This window comes from Anser cygnoides, chromosome 2, assembly GCF_040182565.1.
Source record: "Anser cygnoides isolate HZ-2024a breed goose chromosome 2, Taihu_goose_T2T_genome, whole genome shotgun sequence".
Classification (NCBI taxonomy): domain Eukaryota; kingdom Metazoa; phylum Chordata; class Aves; order Anseriformes; family Anatidae; genus Anser; species Anser cygnoides.
This window is the reverse complement of record NC_089874.1, coordinates 87658017-87670660: the sequence shown is the minus strand read 5'-3', so window position 1 is coordinate 87670660 and position 12644 is coordinate 87658017. Positions and strand designations below refer to the sequence as shown.

General features: G+C 39.6%; 1 protein-coding gene across 6 annotated transcripts in view; it reads right to left on the bottom strand.

Moving 5' to 3' along the window:
• The window catches only part of SEMA5A (semaphorin 5A), a 336661-nt gene that overhangs the window by 251170 nt on the left and 72847 nt on the right, over positions 1-12644 (bottom strand). For all 6 annotated transcript variants that reach the window (XM_048076435.2, XM_013182023.3, XM_013182027.3 and 3 more), the window contains exon 2: positions 4330-4425. The gene's annotated coding sequence lies outside the window, so the exon portion shown is untranslated. The remainder of the gene's footprint in view (positions 1-4329; positions 4426-12644) is intronic.

Here is a 12644-nt window from a genome sequence, read left to right as displayed (position 1 = left end):
CTTCCCATTTAACTCCTTCAATTCAATCTAGCTATTTTCCACTAATCTTCTCCCACAACCCTCTCTCTTCAGCACCTCTATCAGTTTGGGACACTTCAACTGTTATTATTATGCAACTCTATCATTTTTATCCTTGCCCTGCTGATCATCAAAATATAACTCCAATATTTTGCCTCTCCTATTAATATGCAAACACAAAAGTATCTTTGAGTTTAGCACTCTTCTCATTCTCTTTATACTCTCTCTAGGCTTACCCATTTCACCTTGCTTATCTTGCCCCGTAAAGTCCACCATCTCTACCCAGAAATGAGTGCCACTAAGAGACAGTAGTGAGAAAAGGTGGTAGTTTTTTGTTGGTGGTGGTTTTGCTAATTCCTCCCTCATTGACATGCAGTACAGACTCTACAGGGAATGCAGTCAGGAAAAAAAAAAATAAAGATTTTTGGACTAGGAACTGAACTCTCAGTGAAACAGCTTGAACATATTAAGACTAATTGAATTGTAATTCATCAAGTGCCAAAATAAGCATTCATCTTACAGCAAGGGAAAAGTCTCTCAGTTCAGCGTAAGACCTCAAATTACATAACAGCTTAATATTTTTAAAATTCATTCTAACAACAGAGTTCCTTTCTGGGACTGCACCCTGCAACCTTACTATTTATAAAATAGTTCATCAGAACTGCCACAGCAGGCCGGGCTGCATGTTTAGCCTACGTGGAATGATCACACAGACCTGCTACCGTGTCCCCAGGAATAGCCAAATACAGATGTCCAGACAACAGTGAAAAACAGAGCAATTACGTGGAAATATTCTCCTCCTCTCCACCCCCCAAAACACATAATGCACACCTTTCTACAATTTGCAGATGAGCAAGTGCCTTACCTAGAAGAAACATGTATGCTTCCCCTCTCCCTTTTCTAGCTTTGTTCAGCAGCTCTTTATAACCATGCAGTAGGCACAACATCCTGTGGCAAGGAATTCCAGACCTGACTTGCACACTGTGCAAAGAAAATCTTTTCCTTGTTTTGAAAGTACTCCCTGCTTGTTTCACCTTATATCTCCTCCAATACAAAAATAAGGTGGCAGTGAATATTTATTTCCCATCCACACATCTCTTTTGATTTTATAGACCTGTGCCATTATCATCTGGCCAGCATCCCTTTTACAACTGCAAGGCTCTCATCTACACTCTCAGTTGTTCTTGCACAGAAGCTGTCTGATGCCTTCTTCATTTTGTTGCCCTGACTTATTCTTGATGAGCTTTTCTCTTTCCAGTTTCACTCCACTTTTTCTGAGATAGAAGATCAGAACTGTCACCATATTTCAGACACAAATACCCTACAGATTAAGAATGGCCTAATGATATTTTGATCTCTGTCCTTTCAGAGCTACTTCTGACATAAATTCTCTTTTTGACAGACGATTTTTACATTAAATTACTGCTTCTAATAGCAAGATCTCATTCTTGATATGCAAAGGCCACCCCAAAAAAGTTACCAACCTTGAATTTTGTCTACCATTTTAATGGTCACTTAGTCTTATAAGTTTCTTCTGCAGTGTTTCATTCTGCCCCCTCTTTTTACTTTCTTTTGCCTTGAATAAAGCAATATCTGAAACAAACTTTGTTATCACCCCTCAGCTTCTGTTCCAAGCCACTTAGGAATCTAATGATCCCCCTATACAGAGATCTCTGTGGAAATCCACTGGTGATTTCCAGCTTCTATGAGAATTGATCACATTTTTTCCTGGTGTTCTGCTTCCAGTCTTTTAACCGATTATTTATACACTTGGCACTCCTCCCACCAAACCTGTGCATATCTAGATCCTTCAAAAACTTCTTGCAAGGACTTTGAATGCCTTCTCAAATATAAGTAAAGCAATACATCATAAAGTCTCTTTCATCTGCATTCCTGTTAAATCATCCAAAGGACCACAGCAGTTTAGCAAGACTTGACTTCAAATCACAAAATTGCTGTTTGGAAGGGATCTCTGGGAGCCATCCAGTCCAACCTACTACTAAAAGCCACAAATAGAGCACGTAAACTATATCTTTGTTCAGCTGAGACTTGAGAACCTCCATGAGGAGAGATCCATCCCCCTCTCCTGTACAGCTGTACTACCTTTCTATTGAAAATGATTTTCCTGAAATGTCCAATTAGAGCATTTCAATCTGTAACCTAAGCAAGTTGACCCTCTCCTCCCGTTACATGGTTTGCTACTATTAAGAACACTGCAGATGCTCCATCATCTTTATAAGCACCCTTTCAAGTAGTCGAAGGCTAACATTAGCCTGTCTCTAAATCTCTTCATCAAGATTTTGTTTAAAGAAATCAATGCTTTCCCTGTATCTCCATCATATTTATCTAGTGCCATTCCTAACACACCCACTAATCTATTTTTTTTCAATTAATCTACTCAAATTAAACAAGAGGCTTACCGGTTTCTAGGTTCCCAGATCACATTTGAATGCTTTTTAAAATGTGGCATCAAATTAGGCATCTTCAAGTCTGCTGCTGCTGTGACACTTTATAGAATCATTTAGGTTGGAAAAGACCTCTAAGATCAAGTCCAACCATTAACCTAGCACTGCCAAGTCTACCACTAAACCATTTCCTTAATCACCACATCTACATGTCCTTTGAATACTTTCAGGGATGGCAACTTAACCATTTCTCTGGGCAGCCTACTCCAATGCTTTCAGTAAAAACAACCCTTTCAGTAAAGATTTTTTCCTAATATCCAACCTAAACCTCCCCAGCACAACTCGAGGCCATTTCCTCTTGTCCTATCACTTGGTGCCTGGGAGAAGAGACTGATCCTGACCCTGCTACAACCTCCATTAATGTAGTTGTAGAGAGCGATAAGGTCTCCCCTCAGCCTCTTCTTCTACAGGCTGAATAACCCCAGCTCCCTCAGCTGCTCTGCATAAGACTCATTCTCTAGACCCTTCATCAGATTCACTGCCCTTCTCTGGGCATGCTCCAGCACCTCAATGTCCTTCTTGTAGTGAGGGGCCAAAAACTGAACACAGTATTCACGGTGCAGACAAGCCAAGTACAGGGGAAAAATCACTTCCCTATACTCCTGCTGGCCACATTATTTCTGATACAAGCAAGGATGCTGTTGGCCTCCTCGGCCACCTGAGCATACTCCTGGCTCACAATCAGACTGTTACTGACCAATATCCCCCGGGTCCCTTTCTGCCAGGCAGCTTTGCAGCCACTCTTCCCCCAACCTGTAGCGTTGTATAGGGTTGCTGTGCCCCAAGACCAGGACCTGGCACTTCATACAGCTGGCCTCATCCCATCAGTCCAGCCTATCCAGATCCCTCTGCAGAGCACCCCAACCCTCGGGCAGGTCAACGCTCTCACATAAAGCAAGAGGCTGCACGTCACACTCTGTAGCTGGTCTATTTCACCCTTCAATTGCTTAAAAATTTGGGCAAGCTACATCTCGTCCTGTCAAATTGGGAACACGCAATTTGTTCCAGCCTCTCCTAACAGACGTTTTCAGTTGATGGAGGCAATCTCACAAGAGTTCCATAAGAAGTGCTCCAAAACAGGAACCACACCATACTTTTCAGTGGTGAATGCATACACATTATTTAGCTTTCTGCCATGACTTTATATTGGATCATTCATTTCATAATGTCTCTATATGCAAGCCACACAAGGTCTTCAACAGGCTTCCTGGTACTGGTATATTTGGAAAAAAAATATATATTATTAATTCCATTTTTAGCATGATAGGTTTTTTTTTGTTTGGTTAGTTGGTTTTTTTTTGTTGTTGTTGTTTTTGATTTTTTTTTTTTTTTTTTTTTTTTTTTAGGGGCAGGGTGTGTGTCTATTTTCCTCCTTTGAACACAGACTCAGCTTTTTGAAAAAACTTCTTGCTTTTAATAGTCTCCTCTACCTTGTCATTTAGCTATACAGGTTCCCTTCTCCTAAATCTTTTTTAGACAAATGGTCAGCATTTTTGTGCAGCCTTCAAAAGAGCATCCTGAAATAGTCTCTGCCACCTACGAATATTTTACTCTTAGAGTTGCTCTTTCAGTTTTTTCTTTAAACAAACATCCTCGTTTTTACATTTTCCCTTTTCAAAGTTAAGCCTATTTTAAGAGAGGTGAAAAAGAAAGAGAATTGCAGGTTCTGCTTTTTCCTGCTTTCTTCCCATTTCTGTTTCTCCCATTTCTTTGGCTTAGGGAGGAGAGAAAGGCAGAATACTTATAATGGTCTACAAAGTTGTGTCTCAGTCTTTTTCCAGATAGTATCTTACAATCTCCCCATGACAGCACCTACCCACTGAACAAAATGCAGTCTCTCACCTACCTTTTAGTCACCATCCCTCTGTAATCATCCACCAGCTCTGTCCTGTGTTTGTTAAGAGCCTAGCAGAGAGGGGTCCTGGGTCTACCTTGTAGTCTCCTAGGAGATAATGAAACAAAAAGAAATAAGTATTGAAGAGTAAGCTCATGGGCAATTCTCAGACATTTATAGCCGTAATAAAACACCTGTCTTTCAAGACAATAAATAAGAAATGTAAGGCACTGAACTGCACAATGGTAAACAAGAATCAAATAGAAAGAAGCAAGAAAAAAATAATTCTTTAAAATAACTGGCAGCTTCAGTGGTGCTAAGAATGAGAGAAGAGGAACACTTATCAAAGAATTAACAAAATCCGTGCGACATGAATCTGAGAAAAATCCTCACTGTAAAAATCTTCCTTGGTGCCCTAACCACCACTAAAATTAAATATGCCTCAAACGTGGGCTGGGATCTTGGCCTAAGTGAAATTCATGACAACATCCAGGTGCACGAAACTTTGGTGATCTTTCATCTTTCCATAAACCAGAAAGTTCAAGAGAAAAATGCAGTCGCTGTCTAATGTCTCAGAACTTTAGGTACTTTAAAGAAGTGATCTTAACAATGCATCTCCCTAAGATGTTAATCCATTGTGAGAAACACAAAAACACAAAGACAATATAAACATTCAGAAAATGACCTCTTTTCTTAACTGGAACAAACAAACAAACAAACAAAAAGATACTACCAATCAACCAACGGCTATCTTGAATCAGCAAGACAGGAATCACATATCAGTTTCCTGCTCTCAACACCTCAACAAAAAGGTACTTCAGAAGTAAGAAACAGTAACAGACCATCTAATTTAAGCATTCGTTTCTTGATTGAGAATGCCTACAGCACAGAACAAATACACTAGCAATCAGCAGTTCACCCTTGAACCTAATCATAGGAATGAGGCAAAGAGAGTCATTGTTCCACTATGTTTACTCACTTATATAAAGTGACTGTAGTTGATGATTGAAAGTGCTTGCAATTTTTTCTCCCTGTGCTTTTCTGACCTATGAAAGTCTCCAGAAGTCTGCTGAATGCACACACAGTACTGCCTAAAAACATTGTATAACAGGGAAACATCACACGTGCAGGAAGAACAAGGAAGATCCAGGTTCATGGTTACCATGCTAACTTTCTCACCAATCCCCTGCTCCCTATCACCAAGAACTTAAGGGTTTTATTATTTATTTTCTTTTAAATAAAGAGTGTATATTGTATGCGCACGCACACACCCTTCCATGAAATTCAGTGACCTCAAACTTTGCTGTAGAAGCTGCCAGCAGCAAATTTATCTGGTGTCTCCATAACATAGGGATCAAGTGAAACTCAGTATGCAAAGTCATTTCCAATTTCACAGTCCAAGGTGGTAGGTGAAACTTGCATTGCATCACTGTTTTATTTGCCTACCGCTTTTCAGAAAGTCAAGGACAAATTTAAATCCTGGAAGGGGCCCAAGTTTTACTTTTTATATTACTATGTACCACAGAATACTTGAACACCTCAGTCCAACTACCTGCCATCCATACACATTGATGACAAAGCATTCCGAGCCATTCACCCTGACAATTAATTACAGGAGTTACCATACAGTAAGCTGTACAGACAACTACAAGCATCACATCTCTAAGATGCAGTGTGGTAGTGATTTATGTATGCACTCACTACACCAGAATGAGAAGCCGAATTGTTATGCTTTGAAACATTACAAAGAAAGCTATATACCTCCATTTTTCTAAACAAACCTGACAGTACTAGTGCCTTCTATACATGCTTTAGCCCACCCACTGTCCCCTTACCACTCATTTCAAGATTTATATTTCCACATAAAATCCTCAGATTTTATTTTAGAAAAACAAAAGCTTTAGCACATTTATTTTTATTCTTAAGGAGTACTTAGACAAAACAGAAAACATAGTTTGAATTCACCTTAGTGAATTAGGGAAAATACGCACACAGAGAAACAAACCAGTGAAGTCTGGATTTCTACAACTTCATGTCTTATTTCCTGTATACCTCTTGATATGGTAACCCTGATGTTCCTGTAGCTGGTGGCACCCTCATTTGACAAGGTATAGTATGTGTTGTGGGAAGAATGAGTACCAAGCTAATTGCTGCTGTTATTCTGAGTTAGCCTATACCAAACCAATCTGATAGGAATAGTAAATGAAGCCAAAACCAGAAGACTGACTGGAAGGAAAAAAAAAAAAAAAAAAAAAAACTTTTTTTTTTTTTTAAGTTGGAGGTATATAAGCAGGTTTAACTTTACTTTTCCTTTGTTTTAGCACCATTTGCTAAAGATGACAAACTAAGTTGACAGTGCTTTCTGCCTGTCTCCCACCCTTTCCTTTCAAATGAATTTTGAAAATGATGATCTGTTTCAACCAGACAAAAACTTCCATGAAAATGGCCAGGCAAGACAAGAGACAAGCTAACTTTCCAAACTGCTCTTCTTCCCTATCTGATAACAAACACTTGCACACATCAGGGAGGACTTAGCCATGGTACATTTGATTTGCCCAGCAGCATGTTAATTTAAAAAATAACAACAAAAGCACACCTTTTGTAAGTGGATAAACAAAACCATAGGTAAATGCTAGTGGAAGTTCTCCAGAAATCTTCACTAAATTTACTGATAAATAGTAGTTGGAAGCAGCACTCCTATATGTTAGACTATGGGACTGGAGTAACTGGTGTGCCCAGCCAGCATGATAAAATCCAGTGGGGACACAGAGGAGGGTGCATACGTAGTTAACAGCCTCCATGGTAACACAGATGAGGGCACCACTCTCACGGCTGTCCAGGGTATTTGGAAAGTTATTTGACTACTGAACTCGCCTAGGTGCCCAGGATTTTACATAAGATGCAATGGCAGTTGTGGTTCACCTGGAAAGGCACAAATGACACTAATAGGCATACAAACACTTCTACTCTGCACCGTTTCACCAGCCATCCTCGGCACCTGCTACGCAGACATCATAACCCAAGTTAGAGCAGGTGGCATACGTGAGTTTTACTGGTGATGGTGGGGCCATGTCAGCTGCACTTCTAGGGACGAGGGTACATTTTCACCCCATGTCAGTGCTCCCACCATCATGTACAGTAGAAGTAAACTTTAATTTGTCTAATAGTGTTTTAAGTAATCCATAAACATATTATGCTTTTGTTGCTAACTGGTAGCAGGAGAGAAATCATGTCATAACTCTTCATACCAAACTGGGGATGGGAGAGGCTATACGGATATCCTCCCCCCTCTTCCCCTCCTCCAAAACACACCTAATGCAAATACATCCCACTTTCAGGAGGTGAATCAAGAATGAAAGGTTAAGACAGCTGCTATATACAACCCTATGCTCCTTCTACAAAAACTAACATTTCTCCTTCTAATGGGAGCTAGATAATATCACCACTTATCTCTCCCTCCAAGCTGAAGAGGTCCTCAGATAAGGAAAGTGGTCTCATTAAATCCAGCTGATTTGCTGGATTAAAGAATTGACATGGAAAGATTGCAATTATTAAGCTAAGCTGTAGTCATAAGGAGCATGAAATCAATAGAAATACTCTTCTGATGCTGCATTTCATGTATAAGTCTTTCAAACCACAGTATTCTTTTGAGCAAAGTAAAAACAAAACAAAAGTTGGGAATTCTCAGGAGGAAAAAAGAATGAACGAATGAAGGAATGAAAGAAATCAGCAGTTTCCTGCCTGTCCCAAATGGAAGTATTCGAAACTTCACAGACGCAGCCCACCCAAACACAACATCCCATACAGACAGACACCTGTGGACACATGTTCCAGAGCAAAATGAATGGATGGAGTGCCACAGCCACTCCCCTTTCATTCACCTGCAAAGCTGTGAAATATCTAGGTCTTCGCAGATGTGTCTTCTGATTCAACTCAGAAATCATATCCGGACAAAGAAGGAGCACTAACAGTACTTAGTCAAGCTTTGCTGTACTCTTGCCTTGATGGAACAAAGGCTCCAAGTCATTAAGGAACTTGAATGCCCGCACACACTCCCACGCGCAAATCACATTAGCAATAGATCTGACTCATCCAGAATCTGTCAGGCTTAACTCACACGCATAGTAAATCCAGCATAATCAGAACATGAGAGACTTGCAGCCCATATGAAGATCATCTCTGGAGAAAAGGAGATTAAAAAAAATAATAAAAAAAGGAATCCCACAGAGCAGACTCACTGCAGGTGCTGTAACTCATGCAAGAACTTTGGAGTAAGAACCCTGGTCATATTCTGCATGTCGATATGTACACTACTGGTCACTGTACCTTTTCTTCCAGTTTTTCCAAAAAGAAAAAACTTGACAAAGAAAATTAGATCCATGAATTACCTAAGTTTTTAACTCTAGTTACAGTAACACTTTATTCTCTACCAGGCCAAAATAAGAGTGAACGAAGAGAGATGAGTGCCAAAATGGGAAACGTATCGTTGACAGGGAAAGCATAGATCAGAGTGCACGAAGTCACCCATCAGCCAGAGTTTGCCGGTTGAAAATTATGAAGCAGAATGACATAACTTGTATTTGACTTTGCAGGGGTCTGTCTAATAACAGTCCATTAAAAGCTGCTGAACTTGCCCTACTTACTCTCTTTAACCCCATCTAGGTCTAAATTTACACTAACATGTCTTGTCATTTTAACTTTTAACAAACGATCAGATTTATAGTCCAAAAGCAGCTCTTAGTTCTTGCCAAAAACCACCATGATTCCCAAAATAGTAATTTTTAAAGTATAGTATGTTATTAAGAATGTTGACAGAATGAACAGAATTACCCACTTTAAAACAGCAGAGATGGAGAAAAACAGTAATAAAGAAGAAATTATTGTGGTCTTACTCCCACTGAAGTCATATTTTTCATGAAGACTTCAAAGCGGGGGGGGGGGGGGGGGGGGGGGGAAGATGGCCTTTATCCAACTTTGTGCAAATCACACAACGGAGTATTTTTATTTGGAATAAATCAGGTTTGATACAACGCTGATCTCCTTGAGTTTGACAGTAAAACACGCTCTGAAAATATTTGCTCTTGTAGAGTGACGCCATTTCTCATTGTGTTTTTCTAGCCTTTGAATGAAGTTTATAGGACATTTCAAATGTTCTCTTGACAGTGGCATTTGCTATCTAGATGCCACCAAACCCTTGGAGAGATTCCTGAATCTGGAGTTCATTGAAACGATATCCCAGATAACTTCTTCTAGTTCTGGGATACTGACAACAGTAACACCTTTTCAGCCAAATGGAGTTAGCACAGACTCCACGCAAGCCAGAAACTTAGCACAAAATGTGAAGTTTCAGGGCCAGAGAAATCCACTCTGTAATGAAACTCAATGTATAGAATTGTTAAACCCTGCAGGATAATGTGCATAAAATTTTGGGGGGAAGTAGGGGTGTTTTACAAGACTTAGATAAAAATCAATGTTTCTAGCACACTTTGGTGTCCTTAAGACAAAACACAACAGATAAATATACTTATTTTTAAATATTGTGGGAAGGAAACTGCAACAACCCTCTCAAGAAACCTTCTTTCTTCCTCAAAATGCATCACTGTACTGCTTCTAACCTGTAAGAAAATATTCTCGACTTTACTCCACCCATACTGATAAGAAAAATGGCCCATAGAATATAATGGTGTTCCTCTTTCAGAAGTCCACCAGATAATGTCTCGTCCTATCTAACTAATTCTCAAACAGAAGTCTCTCACCCAAAACTGATGTTAGCATATAAACCTTACATGGTGTCCAAGGAGATTTAAGTTCTTTGGTATCTATGTTAATTTATGTTGCTCCCTTTCTTTCATTAATCAGTATGCAGCTACTTTGCCCACACATACACACTGGCACCAAAAAGGGTAAGTAAGTTAAGAAAGGTAAAACTAAAGGATAAAGTAAGATCCTTACTTTTATGTAAGTATAAGCTCCTTGAGCAAAGGCACCTTTAAATACGAAAATATTAAAAAATATATCACATTTTCTCCAGCCTGTTGAAAAAAAAAAAGTGAATCTTGTCAAATTATGGGGTTTTTTTTTTGTTTGTTTGCTTGTTTTGGTTTTTGTTTATTTCTTTTTTTTTTTTTTTAATTCAAGTGAAGCTTAGATCACGGACAAATTTTGGGGGGGGGGGGAGTATACAGCCCTGAGGGAAAGGTATACCTGCTTTTGATTTACTATTCTGAAAGACATTTTCTGTACTGCAGGATACCAGCTGGTATATTTCCTGTAGCGTACTCAATTCAGAGACATCTGCTTGCTAGTAGACCAAGGATGAAGCTTGGGGTTACGAGACCTGGAATTTATTCCTGGCTAAGCAACTGATTTGTGGTGCAGGTTCAAGAGCCTTGCTCTGTCCCTGTTTTACCATCATAAAATACAAAGATGACTTCTAGTATACACCAGTTTCCTTAAACAAAATGCAAATATATATATATATATGTATATGTAGTGAACTGCACTGTAAAAACTGTAGCTCCAATTATAAGCGAACTCCTGAGTATAGTGGCAACTGCAGGAAAGCTTTATAGTTGCACTCTCTTGGTCAGAGCCCAGCTGCCTTCTGGAGAAACAGGACTGAACAGATTCATGTAGGTACTGCAGATGCCACATAATAATGAGAACACTAATCCTGAATTATTGCAGCTGCTGATAATGTCCATTGCCTAACAATGCAGAAAGTATCACATTCACCGTTGCCTTCAGCATGCACTGCTACAGATTAAAAAAAAGGGGGGGGGGGGGAAGATATGTGGTCTGTAAGAAACCAAGATGATAGTCTAAAGAAAAAAATAACTCAGTGCATACAGCTTGAGGTTATGAGGAAAGCGCCTGCTAATATGCAGCAGGCTCCCTTAATTGTGCAGCTGAAGTAATAATACCCCAACAAAATACCATTAAAATGTGCAGTGTTTAACAACTGTGCCAATTTTCATGCATGTCAGTTTATTCCACAAGCTGGCTTATCCACTTTTAAAAGCTCCAAAATGATTTAAACAAATTATACCCACTACACTTTAAAGGTAGGAGACTATACTAAATCCTGGTTAAGTCTATTAATTTTAAGAGTGAAATATCAGGGAGAAAAATGGATTCACAGTGAACTTTTCCAAGTGGGGATAGAGTTCTTAAATACTGCTGTGGTTTGGTTTTTGGTGTAACACATCAACAAGCTTCAGACAATTTCTGTTCTCATCCCAAATGTACTGGAATCATCTATGATATAAAAATAAGTGACAGAATTAACACATTTTTTAATCTACAGTGCTTTCAAAATCTTCCCCCCCCTTTTTTTTTTTTTTTGGCTTAGATTGTTCTCCTTCAGTAATGGATGCTTTCTCTTCTACCATCTCAGCATGCTTGAGACAAAGGCAAAACTTAACGTATCTATCATCAGAGCCAGAACACACAGCATAGTCCATCTGCTACTGTAAATCTCAAACAGAGATGCTCCCCTCCTTTCCCCAGCAAGCTTGCTAGCGCTACTACTCTGTCTGCAGCATGAAGTCAAATGCTGTGTGGTTTTTTTTTCCCCCCCAAATCCCCTCTAGGTGGCTATAGCACAGATACGCTGGTTGTGATCTGGAAGTGTTCCAAAACTTCTCAGAAATTTTCTTCCCCAGGGCCAAATGTTTTCCCCATCAGCAGTGAAAGCATTCAGTGCTTTGGCATTCTCCTAGCAGCCTATCCCTCCCTTTGCCACCCAACATGCACGCACACTCCCAGCTCCCTGGCTGCTCGCAGTGCTGAAACGATTACAAATGCCTCAGGCAAAGCAAAGATAAAGAGGAAAACACTTTAGTCCTGGGCATCATCCCAGTGAGGACACAATTTCCAAGCTCCTCCTCGACAGATTGTGTGTGTGCGTGCGCGCGCGCCTGTATTTAGTACTAACAAAATTAAGGAAGGAGAAGAGTTTAACGTATGAGTAGGATCACTGTCAAGAATTTTATTACAACACCTTGTTATTCATAAAGTGCCATTAAAAGAAAACATCTATCATCCTCTGTGGTATGCCACGTTCAAAGCAGGCAGGAGACCCCAGAATTAATCTGCAGTTTGCCCCCAGCTAACTTCTCTTTCACTGCCCTCTTTGCCTTCTACCCAGTATCTCCACTCCTTGCAGAACTTAGTTTCACATGGCATATTGCATAATTTATATATATATATATATATATGTATATATATATTTTTAAGGCTAAACCACTAAACTAGAGCATGAAATACCAGATTCTGCATTCACCACATTGATGCTCTCCACGTTCACCTAAGGCAGCAGACAAAGA